Source organism: Oratosquilla oratoria, chromosome 38 (genome assembly GCF_046742065.1).
Source record: "Oratosquilla oratoria isolate Oo_2021 chromosome 38, ASM4674206v1, whole genome shotgun sequence".
Classification (NCBI taxonomy): domain Eukaryota; kingdom Metazoa; phylum Arthropoda; class Malacostraca; order Stomatopoda; family Squillidae; genus Oratosquilla; species Oratosquilla oratoria.
The window spans coordinates 26,880,287-26,894,059 of NC_134814.1; the positions used below are offsets into that span (position 1 = coordinate 26,880,287).

Consider the following 13,773-nt stretch of genomic DNA (forward strand, 5'->3'; position numbering starts at 1 on the left):
GAGCAGTACTCATTTTCATGATAAATTACCAAAATGGAAACACTAAATCATATTGTTAAAGCCCACAACATTATTTTTCCAGAAACATGAACAGTATATTGTCATCTATGTACATATATTGGTATGTATGTATATTTTAAACCTTGTATTTACCTAGTTGTATTATACGGGAAGGGAGCTATGCTCGTGGTGACCTGTCTTTGTATCTTTCAGCATCAAGTTTTTCTGAAAATCTTGAATAGTGTTTGCACACTCTGTTTCTTTGTCTAATTTGTTCCAGGTATCTATCACTCTGTGTGGGAAGCTATTTTTTTCAGATCTCTTCAGTAATTATCTTTTTTGTGTTTCTTTTCGTGTCCTCTTGTTTTTCCATTGTCCCATTTCAATAAATCATTCTTATCTAAGATTTCCATTCCTTTCATAATTCTATAGATAGTAGGTCTCCTCTTTCCCTTCTTTGTTCCAGAGTTGTTAATTCCAATTTGGACAGTCTTTGTTAATATGTCATTTTGGAAAGAGTTGGTGCCAGTTTTGATGTTGCCCTTTGTATTCTTTCTAATTTCTTTATATTCTTTTTGGTACTGGGTGTCCATAGTGTTGCTGTATACTCCAATTTTGGTCTTATTAGTGTAGTTAAATTTTTTATCATTTCCTCATCCAAATAGACAAATGCCACTTTTATTGACCTCAATAAATTGTAGGTTTCTCCAACTATTTTATTAATATGTTTGCCTGGTGTCATGTCTTTGCTGATCATGTCTCCAAGGTCTTTTTCAGAGTTTACTTTTTTTATCTCTTCTTCACCAATTATAATCTCTCAATATTCTGTTTTTACTTTTTTCCAAATTCCATTATACATTTCTTGATATTGAATTTCACTTCCCACTTTTGAGTCCATTTCCAGATCTTGTCCAAGTCATGTTGTAATAAGTTGCAATCCTCCTCCATTCTTACTTTCTTTAGTATTTTTGTGTTGTCTGCAAAGAAATTCATATAACACTCTACTTCATCCATGTCATTTATGTATATGGCGAACATGATCGGGGCCAATACTGATCCCTGTGGGACACCACTTATCATTTCTTCCCAATTTGAGAATTTATCTCTAATTACTACTCTCATTTTCCTCTCAGTCAGGAAGTCTTTCATCCGTTCCAATAATTTTCCTCTGATGCCACTATTTTCCTTATTAGTTTCTTGTGTGGTACCTAATCAAATGCCTTTTGTAGGTCCAGAAAGGCACAGTCTGCCTAACCATCTCTCTCTTGCATATCTATTAATCTCGAGTAGAAGCAGATCAAGTTTGTTGTACATGATCTTCCTTGTCTGAATCCAAATTGATTTGGATTCAGTAAAGTTTTTTCTTCCAAATGCTTAACCCATCTATTTTTGATGACCTTTTCACAAATTTTTACTACTGTGCTTGTCAGGGAGACCGGTCTGTAATTTGATGGATCTTCCTTGTTTCCTCCCTTACAAATCAGTACAAAGTTTGCATTCTTCCAGCCCTGTGGCACCTTTCCTTCTTGAAGTGAGAATTTCATTATATTGTATATTTTATCTGTTAATTCCTCCATGCATTCTTTCAGTATCCAATTTGCAATTCTGTCTGGACCATGTGATTTTCTGACATCAAGGGTTTTGATTTGGTCACTGATTTCCTTCTGTGTTACAATTATTTCTTTCATTGAGGGGGATATCTCTCTATTTCCTCACAGTTAGGCGAGTTTTCTGTTGTGAATATTGATTTGAGGTGGTGGTTCATAATTTCAGCCATTTCCAGTTCTTCTGTATATTCGTATTTACCCTGGTACAGCTTTTCTATTTCTTGTTTATTCTTCAGTTTGCCATTTACATACCTGTAAAACAGTTTGGGTTCTTCCTTGCATCTTGCTATTATTATTATTATTTTTTTCATAGTTTCTCTTTTCATCTCTGCATATTTTTACATAATCATTTCTTTGATGTATATTAGCCATTTACTTGTTTTCTTGTCTTTTTCCCATTTCTTCCAAGTATTGTCTCTTTTATCCTTAGCCTCACTACATTTTTTGTTGTACCAGCTTTTTATGTATGTTCTTTCCTTTTTTTGTTGAGGTACGTATTTATTCACTCCCTCATTATAAATTTCTTTTAGTATGGTCCATTTCTCTTCCATCCCTGTTTCTTTATTTAGGAATTTTTCCCAGTTTGCGATGCAAAAGAATTTTTTGAGTTTCTTTAAATTTGTTTTGTTGTACATTAGTCTTCCTATACTATGTTTTTCATTTCTGCTTTGATCCATTTGCTCTTTCAACTCAAATTCTATTAGTACATGGTCACTCTTTCCTATCAGAGTTTTGTAATCAATTTTGTAGACAATTTCAGACTCTGTCATAAGTATTAAATCCAACCTTGATGGTTCTTCACTATCTATGTATCTGGTATTTTCCCTTGTCCACTGAGTCACTGTGTATTCGATGGTCATGTTGAACAGGATGCTGCCCCAGAGTTCCTCTCCACCCTTCACTGTCATTTCCTCCCAACATATTTCTTTTGAATTAAAGTCACCCATGATTACTATATTTCCTCTGTCCTTCAGTATATTAGTTAATTTGTATTTTGTATCTTCTAATATTTTGGAATGATCACTTTCTGTCCAGGATTGTGTTTTGGGGGGCACATACACCACTACAAATTTTCTACTCTTCATATATTTGCTTTCAACTTGTATTGTAATTGATTCTACATTATTTTCTCCTTCAGTTATTTTTGTTACATTTAAATCTTTATTAGTCAAAATTAATACTCCACCACCCTGTTTATCCTTTCTATTCTTCGTCCAACAATTGTATAAACCTTGTTCCACAGTGTTAGGTGGTAGAGTACACTTTAATTTAGTTTCCACTATTCCCATTATATATAGTTTTTCTAAGGCCAGATAATCATTTAATTCCTTCCTTCCTAAAGTTATTCCATCTATATTGGTATAAGCCAATTCTAATTTCCTTTCTCATCTTTTTCTGTCTGCTTTATTTCCTTTTTTTTTTATATACCATTTTCTCAGCCTCAGGTCCACCACTCTCTCTCTCTCTCTCTCTCTCTCTCTCTCTAAAAAAAAAAAAAAAAAAAAAAAAAAAAAAAAAAAAATTATTTTTCTTTCTCTTTTTCTTCACTCATTTCTTTTTCTATTCATATATTTTTGTACTGTTCACTATTTGCTAATTTCGTTGTTTTGGATAGTACTTCCTTTGCAATGGTTTGTGATCTAAGCTTTACTTTCAGTGGCCTGTATTGTTTTTCTTTAGAGTATCTACCCATTCTATAAGTCTTGATTTCCCTATCCAAACCCTGTCCTTCCGCTTGTAATTCTTTCAGAATTTCCTTAGCAATCTCTTTCTCCTCCTTTTCCCTCTGATATCTAGGAACATCATGCTTCTCTTTAATGCCATAGATTACAATGCATCTTTTTTATCCACTGTGTCTCTAAGTTGTCTTCCTCATTAATCACTTGGATCACCATTTCCTTGGCATTCTCCTTGACCTATTACTCCACTATTTCTTTAAAGGATACTTTTTGACATTCCTGTTCAACTTTCCACTGTTTATTTCCTGCAAGTAATTTTCTTTTATTTTTTCTTCCACCTTTTCAGTCACTGCTTGCGTTTAATTCTTCATTTTTCAACCTTTCATTTTCTCCCTTTAACTTAATTCCTTTTTTAAGTCATCTACCTATTATTCTCCTCATTGGCTTTCCTTAGCAGAGCTACTTTTTTGTACATTATTTTATACTTACTTTTGAACTCTATTAATTCATGCAAAATGTCATTAATATCTCTATTTCTCATTATATTTCTATACCTGGGCTCTCTATACATTTCTAACCCTCTATGCATAATATTTCCTTCCCCTTCAAACCCTGAAAAAAACCTCTTTCAAACCTTTGGTACTCCCTTGGTGTTTGAGAAAGACACGTCTTCTTTTGAATGACACACACACACACACACAAAAAAAAAAAAAAAAAAAAAAGGGGGGGGGGGATACTAAGATGGTTACATTCTGGTCACAGCAAATACACTTCTCCCTTCACTGTATCTTTGTAAACAACTAGGCTTGCTTTGAAATTTGTTCATTCGTGAATCGCACGTCTTGCTTTGACCATGGTCTCTGTGTGTGTTGTGACATGATTCCTAGCATTCCATAATACCTAGACACAGTGACAAGGAATATACAGGTAGTCGTCGACTTACGACCTATGCGACTTACAACTGATCGACTTTACGACCACGAGATAGTGCAATAATATTTAACATTTAATAGAGTAATAGAATTGCAATGTTATGCCTGGCAGTGCAGTACAATTACTTTGCACGCCATGAGACGCAAGTACGACAATTTTGGCAGGCTGCCGGCAGCGTCAGCATTTCAGCCAGATAATTATTCTTTCATTTTGTTTGTTTGAAGTAAAATGTTTCCTAATTTTGCATTGCATTTTGTATTTTTATATATTTTGCAATTAATAAAATGTAACAGTAAAACTTTTTTTATGCCTAGGCTAGTTTGTTGTCGATAACAATATGTTCGGTACAGTACGCAAACGAAAAGAATGTGTTTTGAAATAAAATTTTACCTTACATTTTGTATTTTTATATGTTTTGCAATTAATAAAATGTAACAGTAAAACTTTTTTATGCTTAGTCTGTTGTCGATAACAATATGTTCGGTACAGCATTTTGTATTTTTATGTTTTGCGATTAATAAAATGTAACAGTAAACTTTGTTTATGCTCTGTTGTCGATATTTTCGGTATAGTACGTAAACGAAAAGAATGTGTTTTGAAATAGAAATTTTCCTAATTGTGCCTTGCAATGATTTTAATTTAACAAACAAAAAAGTATTTGTAGGTCAAAGATGACAGGACTTTATTCAGTATGCGTAGGCCTAGGCTGCGTTTCCTAACAAAAATTATAAAAAGTTAATGAATATTAAAGAACGTAGCTCAAAGATAATACGATTTTATTCAGTATGCATACGTTTCCTAAAGAAAGTCTGATGGTAAAATAATAAAAATGTTGAAAAATACAGTATCTAATATCATAGGTCAAAGATGATAGGTTTTTATTCAGTATGCTTAGGCCTAAGCTACGTTTCCCAAAGAAAATCAGATAAAATTATATTAAGGTTAAAAATACTATACAACATAGTTCAAAGATGCTAAGATTATTTCAGTATGCTAAATATAATATACAAAACATATATACAGTAACAAAAATAATATATAAAGGGTAATATATGCTGTATATATATAAAATCCGACTTGCGTCCAGATCGACTTACAACCTGTCTGTCGGAACCGAACTCGGTCGTAAGTCGACGACTACCTGTACTTCAATGATCAATCAATCAATCCATTGCTCCTGGTCTCCTTTGTACAAGGTCTGCTGCCTTCAGAAAACCCGCTACAGCCTCCAGGTGGGACCATAAGTCACTTTGAGCAGAGATACTGTGTTGTTGTTTGCAGATTGTTGGTGTGGGGGTATAATCATATTTACCTAATGCATATGCCCGTATATAAATCAACATTTTAAACCTAAAATAATTTTTTCAAAACCAGAAGTCAACATGTATGCTGAATATAAAATGTGAACCTTTACCACTGTGGGGTAAACAAATGAAACTGCTTGCCTAACACTTGCTAAACTATATGACTTGATGGTGCAATGGTAGCGTTTGCAACCACTACTGTAGCGGTCTGTTTGAATCCCACCCAGGGCTGAAATAATTTCACTATCGCTGCACTGCAGGGCATTACTACAAATCTCATGGGTGGGGAGTTCAGGATATGTGTGCATAATGTCACACCATTACCCATAGATCAGTCATATGTGAGCTCTCATTCAGGAGGGTAATATCTGTTGATCATGAGTACAACATGTGATTCAAGAGAATGGTGAATCACTTGCTGTAATTCTCACATCCCACCACAATTATTCCGTACTGAAACTCATACTGGCAAGTCTAATCTAACAGAATCAATTACTTATCTAATAGGGTAGACTAGTTTCATCATAGAAGTAGGAAGTAAAAAACAGCCTTGCAAACCCACCATTTACATAAGCTGATTGGCATATCAGTGGCACCACCAATACCAAGTGGCCAGCTGTTGAACTATGGGTTCATTATACAAGTGATATTTCTACTGCAGATTAAAGTGGTTTTCCATTATGTGGATGAAGAGATGATGAAAAAAATTATTGAAACCATGCTATGTCCAAGACTGGAATTTGCATCAATAGTATGGTCCTCACACAGAGTGAAGGATATAATTAAGATTGAAAGAATACAAAGGGCAGCAATCAAATTGGTCCCTAGCCTGGCAGATAAATCACATGAGGAAAGACTAAAGGGAATGAGTCTGCCAACTTTGAAAGATAGAAGAGAAAAAGTTGACATGAATACGGTGTTCAGGTCACTAAAGGGGATAGATTGCATTGACAGAAGAAATCTCCTGTCTAAAAGATGGGGGATTTAAGAGGTCATGGAAGTAAAATAAGAAAGACCACATGTCAAAACAATGTGAAGAAATACAGTTTTCCATATAGATGTATAAATATGTGGACTAGTTTAGGTGATATTGACCAAGCTCAAACAATATGTGAGTTCAAATCTAAATATGATAATTGGAAATCAAAGATAAAGATTAAGTTGGAACCATACATGAATTTGAGTCTAGGTATGTTAGAAAATTAGAGAATAGGCAACAGGACCCAACAAGCATTGCTTTCCTGTACACTATAATTAGGTAAATACACTACCATCATCAGAAGAGGGGAACTATCATACAGACTTTGAAACTATTATTTAGACTATCTCTTCAATCAAACATTACTGAAGATAATTTACATGCATATATCATAATGCAAACAGAGCAGATGACACTCCCACAAGATTAGATCCGTTACTACCCTAAGATCTTAACAGTATTAGCTCCTTGAATTACCTTTGCCCAATAGGAAAAAGTGACCATGTTACAATTGAATTTCAGCCGGAGGATGAGGAAACAGAGGCAAGGAATGAATCACACCGGCAAGGGAGACCCAATTTTTGGAAAACAGATTACTTAGGGTTGAATTTTTTTTTTTAAGAAACAAACTGGGAGGAATTCATGAATACCACAGGAATAAAGAGGAAAGAGGAAATCTTTCTTGACATTTACAGCCAAGGAGTGAACAAACATGTGCCAAAGACTAGAGAAAGGAGGAGGCAAAAACAGGATTGGTTTAACAAAAAGTGTGAGATCGTGAAAAAGGCCAGGGAATAAAGAGGAAATGTGAAATCTTTCTTGACATTTACAGCCAAGGAGTGAACAAACATGCGCCAAAGACTAGACAAAGGAAGAAGCAAAAACAGGTGAGATTACAAAAAAGGCCAGGGATGTGGCCTGGGAAAATGGAGAAAGGAAAGAAGCAATAAAACAAAAAAAGCTTACAAACAAGCTAGGAATGATTATACCAGAATTCGAAAGAAGAAAGCAATTTTGAAAGAGGTGTAGTAGATAAATGCAGGTTCAAATTTACAGGTTCATAAATGGTAAATTGAGACACGGAAAAAATTACCAAGTTTATAGTAGATGGTGAGGTCTTTGAAGAGGACTCAGCTCAGGCAGAAATAATAAATGAAGGTTTCCAATTGGTCTTCACAAAAGAGTGCAACTTTTTAGAAAAAAGCGAGGGGAGCAAAAAGCCATGTTTAGCAGATATAAATGTAGAAGTGAGTAAAAATCTCAATCTCCTAGGATCATTGGATGTGGCAAAAGCCTCAGGATCTGATGGAATCTCAAACTGGATACTTATAGAATGTAGGGAACAACTAGCAGACAAGAGCCACAGTCTTACTACATGTTCATAGAAAGAAGGCATTGTGCCACTTGATTGGAAAAGGGAAAACATAGTGCCAATTCATAAAGGTGAAAACAAGGAAGCACCACTAAATTACAGGCCAATGTCACTAACCAGTACAATAGTGAAATTATGTGAAAGGCTTGTGAAAAATCGATGGATCAACTATCTTGAAAAGATGAACATTGTGATAGACAGTTTGACTTCAGATCTGGAAGGTCATGTGTGTCAAACCTTTTAACCTCTTCAGTATGACTAAAATTGTCATGTGCAGCATCAGCTGCCATATGTAATTTGAATCACACTACTCGCATTATAAAATATAAAGTCACTGCTGTATTACTATTTTTTTTTACTCTGAGTAATAATAAACACAGAAAACATGATCAAACCAGTTCACAGAATCTGGGGGTAACTCATGTACAACTACAAAAATATATACAGTCGAACCTTGAAAGCCCGGACTAATTGGGGGGAAGGGTGGTCCGGTCATCGAAAATATTGCCCTAACACCCATAGATTTTCATAGTGGTATATGTATAGGTAATGTATATGGCATAGAAACACATAAGAATAATACTCTAACACAGTAATAATAACAATACTGTAATAATAATGCTATAATACTAATAATTCTGTAATAATAACTGTAATACAGGCATGTAAATGTACTGTACATACAGTGTACTGTACTGTATTTTTCATAATGTACACTGTAAATATCGGAAGGTATGCATGCGGGACAGTGGTGGCGGCCAGGGTTGCCGCATTTTCTACACTGCCGTGTAGAATGGGAGTGTTGCCATAATGGGGCATACATTTTTCTCGGGCGTGTGCAGACTTTCATAGCAAGATATACTTGTCAAACTTTGACAAAATGTTGGTTCTAGTTTTTTTATTCTTGAATGTATATAAGGCCCCCATGTCCTAACATATTCAGTAAGATATAAAAATTATTTTTTTATATATATATCATTATCGCTAAAAGAAAGCTGAAACTTTAGCGTAGAATTTTTTTCTACACAGTAAAAATGTATCTTTTGGGGTATAATATTTTATAAGTAACACAATTACCAATAAAAGTCATATTTTGATGTACCATTTACTATTTGATAGCTAGTTCTATGATTTTTAACCACTTCACTACGGGACTTAAATCTCGCGGGCAGCAGCCAATGCCAGCCGTACGACGTGTCATAATAATACTCGCATCATAAAATATAGTCACAGCTTATATCGATCGTTCTCTCTTTCACCCGTGAATTTTGAAAACCACAGAGAATGGGATTAAGAGCAGATTAGGGAGAATGTAAAAACACAGGGGCGACTACAATAAATATAATCAAGACGCCGATATGGCAGCGTCGCGAATCCACTTGCTCCTCATAACGCCTACGTGTGCGGCACCGTATGGAAGGGGTTAAACAAAAGTTTGAGTTTTTGAATGTTTTTAACAGCCCGCTGATATGTAGAAAAAATTTCCTCATGTCCTTGTGCAGTTGCCACATGCCGCTATTTTACTACGTTTTGGTACAAAATTCTACGAAACGGCAGCCCTTGTCGCGGCTTGGCTGGGCCGGGTTTGAGTACACGTGTACGGCCGTTGCTGCCACCTACCGGACAAATAGGGAACTTTGCTTGAAAAGTCCACCCTTTGTTCATTTCGACCGGTCATACGAGGGTCCGGGCATTCGGGGTCCAGGCTTTCGAGGTTCGACTGTATATATAATCAAGACATTGATGCTGGCATCCTCATGTACTCACTTGCACCTCATGATGCCTATGTAGGCATCACTGTACTGAAGTGGTTATACTAATACTCGAGAATGATTGATGTGCTGGAAGAAAGACTAGAGAAGGATTTGATAAACTACCTCACAGCCAACTTATGTGGAAATTGGAACATGTTGGAGGGCTGAGAGGCAAACTATTTGAATGAATTAAAGACTTTTTGAAGGAAAGATACACAGGACAGTAGTACAGGACAAGATGTCAAGCTGGAGAGCAATAACAAGAGGAGTTCCACAAGGTTCAATACTTCCACCAATAATGTTTCTTGTCTGTTAATGACATGATGGAATGAACAACAAGCTATGCCAACATGTTTGTAGATGATGCAAAAATCATGAGAAGAGTGAAAAATGAAGAGGATGGTAGAATACTGCAAAATATCTACATATTATTTTTGCATGGAGCCAAGAATAGGAAAGTTCAATATAAAAAAGTGCAACGTACTGGAAATGGGCAATAACAGCAATAGGCCATCATAAAACTATTCCTTGGGAAGTGAACACATTACAGAAGCAAAAGAGGAGTAAGACTTCGGATGCTGATAAAAGACAACCTGTCACCTGACATACATATCAGCAGGATTGTGGGAGACATATGGATTACTGTATTAGATTAAAGTGGTGTTCCATTATATGGATGAAGAGATGATGAAAAACTCATTGAGACCATGATATTTCCAAGACTGGAATATTTGTCAATAGTATGGTCTCCACACAGTGATGGATATAATCAAGATTGAGAGAATACAAAGGGCAGCAATCAAACTGGTCCCCAGCCTGGCAGATAAACCATATGAGGAAAGACTAAAGGTACTAGATCTACCAATTTTGCAAGATCAAAGAGGTGACATGATTAGTGTTCAGGCTACTAAACATGATAGATTGCACTGATAGAAGATATCTCCTGAATAAAGATGGGAAGGCTTTAAGAGGTTATGGAAGTAAATTAAGAAAGACCACATTTCAAAAGTTTGTGAAGAAATACAGTTTTCCATATAGATGTATATGTGGAATAGCTTAGATGATATAGACCAAGCTCAAACAATACATGAGATCAAATCTAAATATGATGACTGGAAATCAATGTTTTAGATTAAGTTGGAACCATACATGAATTTGAGTTTAGGTATGTTAGAAAATTAGAGAGTAGGAGACAGGACCAAACAAGCATTAGGTAAATACTTCAACCATACCTTAATATATTCAACACTTGGTTTGCTACAGATTTTAAACAGCCCCAACCAAATCCACAGCCACACTTCTCACCAACTTGACAGTACACAAACATATACCACTCCTCTTTATCAACAACACCCTCATACCACACACACACACACACTCACCCAAGATTCTTGGCATATCATATAATACATCCATGTCATTCAAACATCACAAACATAAAGACGCAATGCACACATTGACTCAATGTGCTTAAAGAACTTTAAGGACGGCGTACTGCTTCAGAAGGGTAAAAATGAAAAATTACAAAAAATTGTGAAAATAAGTACAAAAATAGCTTGATATATTGGCAACACCTCAGCGAAGTTTCAGAGATATTGCGCAATTTTTACTATGTTTTTGGGCAAAGAAATCTGAAATACCTCTTTTGTTTACATTATGACGTCACATACACGTGTTCATGATATCACAATATAATCTACGTAAGTTGCAATAATTTGTTTATAACATTGTGTGATGTTCTGGAGACTTCTGGCATGTTCTCCACTACTAGTGATAGCGAAAACGAGCATGGCAGTGTGTTGTACAAGTGTGTGGAAAGTAACACTTCACCACTGACAGATTATTTTCTTTTATCATGTGATCTCGTATGCTACGTAACTGCAGCCATGCCTAAACCATCCAAGAAGGTACTAAGAAGATGGGAGTTGCTGGAACTTAGAAGAGGAGATATGGCAAAGGCGGAGAAGTAAGCCGGCAACCACAAGCGTTGATAGAGGTGAGTCACCCCAGCCAGCTTATCTGCTACGCACGCCATGTTTAAAATCCACGTCTACCACACCACAGCCTGCTGACAGTGTTGACATCGCTGTACTGTCCACAGCAAGTACTATGAGGCCTGTCCTCCAGAGAATGGACAGAAAGAGGGAACTGTTTCGACCTTCTGTATTCAGACGCAAGCGCCTGAAGCAGACAGATGAGCAACATTATGTACCTGGTGCATTCTAAAAGGCCTGTACCATCATGCTTTATGACCAGAAACACTGCTGAGAGTGGAGAAGAGGCCCATCGCTGGTAATTAGAAAATCCCACTTGATGACACAATGTTTTGGAGGTCTCAGCGGTGAGGTTGGCTCAACCGGTAAAGGCCTATCATAACACTGTATGCAATTCTTTGGACTCTGGCACACAATGAGCCAGTTCTTTTATTCTGGCTCAGCAGTTACACAGAGTAAGCCTGGTGTAATATATTGGCACCATACATCACCATTTTATTGACACCCATATGCCTCTGGAGGTAATTCAGTCCATGTGCCAAGCTCGGCATGCAATTTCTGAAAACAGTAATTTTTATACTTAAAAATTACAAAACTTCCTCCAGAGTTCATCAATCTTTCTAAAATTTTCCATGTTTCATTCAGTGTTTTTTCCACAAAATGACACAAATTTATCAGTATCTGATTATTCTAAATGAGTGTTCTGAATTTTTACCAGGAAAAAAAAATCACGAAATATTGCCATAAAAAAAAAAAAAAAAAAAAAAATACAATTTACACAAATTAAAAGGAAGACTTATAACTTTGTGTCATATTTCATTCCATACTATGTAGAGTTTGTACACAAAAATGGAGCTTTTAGTTCAGTATAGTTACGGACTTTTGTTCATTTGAAAATAGGAAAAACTTTCACTTTTTCATGAATATCGAAATTTATTACAGCTACAATTGTGTATGTAAAACAGTGAAACTTGGGGTGATTTACCACTGACATGCACAATTTGTGGTAGAAAAATCAGCTTTCTATCATTAATTTGAATGTCTCATTATAAGTGAACAAAGAAACTACCATTACAGTATGCAAACAATATATACACTCAGTGTTGAATTATGCAAGCCCCTAACCTCACTGATACAACACCTCCAGACCATCTACACCATGAAACAAAAGTATTCAGTCAAGGGTCATCTTACTACAGCCTCCACAAACCCAACCCAACCACTACACCATTCACATTCCAGACACCAAAGCGAAAGGAAGTGCTGTGCTGAGCATGCCAATCTAGCAGTTATATAAATACATATACATACATATACCAAGGCTTTTTCCCCCTTACAAGGGGGGTAGCCAAAAAGGAATAGGCATAAAATCATTCCCACCCATTCCATCCCTGAATACACTCCACACCCCTCCACCCTCCCTCTTATCTTAGCACCTCCTGGATGACAGGTCATCCCTGTACCTTGCACCTTGTCCACTGCCCTGGGTCAGAAGCAGTGTCGCAAGACACAGCACATCCACAGCAAGGCCGCTTCATTAAATCGGCGACCCCCCCTCTCCGTCCCCCCATGCATAACAGGAGAAGACGGGGAGAAATCCCTTCAGGCTGCGTCAAATTTTGCTCACACCTACTACCTCACCCCCCATCCCCCCACCCATTCCACCTCATGCATCACAACATCATCCATATACAACCATTCTCCATTCACCCCTGTTTTCTGTCCTCTCCCGTCCTTCCTCAACAGACATTCCCCTCTTCCCCAAAGCCCCCTTCACCTCATCCATCCACCTCATCCTAGGACATCCCCTCATGTTCACTCCCCCCACATCTGCCTTCCATACCTCTTTTACTAGTCTTTCTTCACTCATTCTTTCCATGTGTCCAAACCATCCTAATACTCTTTCATCAACCCTATCTCCCAACTACCTTTCCACCCCCGTTTTCCTCCTCACCTCCTCATTTCCCATTTTATCTAGCCTAGTAACCCCCATCATACTTCTCAGACATCTCATCTCAAACACATTCAAACTCCTTCTTTCTTATGTTCCATGTTTCTGCCCCATACAGTGCTGCTGGCACAATCACTCCTTCATATAGTCTCCTTTTAGCATCCATTCCCAAATGTCTATTCCTCATTACACTCTTTAAT

General features: G+C 36.6%; 1 protein-coding gene across 6 annotated transcripts in view; it reads right to left on the bottom strand.

Moving 5' to 3' along the window:
• LOC143020032 (serine/threonine-protein phosphatase 2A activator-like) overlaps window positions 1-13,773 on the bottom strand; it is a 205,428-nt gene that overhangs the window by 59,484 nt on the left and 132,171 nt on the right. The window lies entirely within an intron of this gene.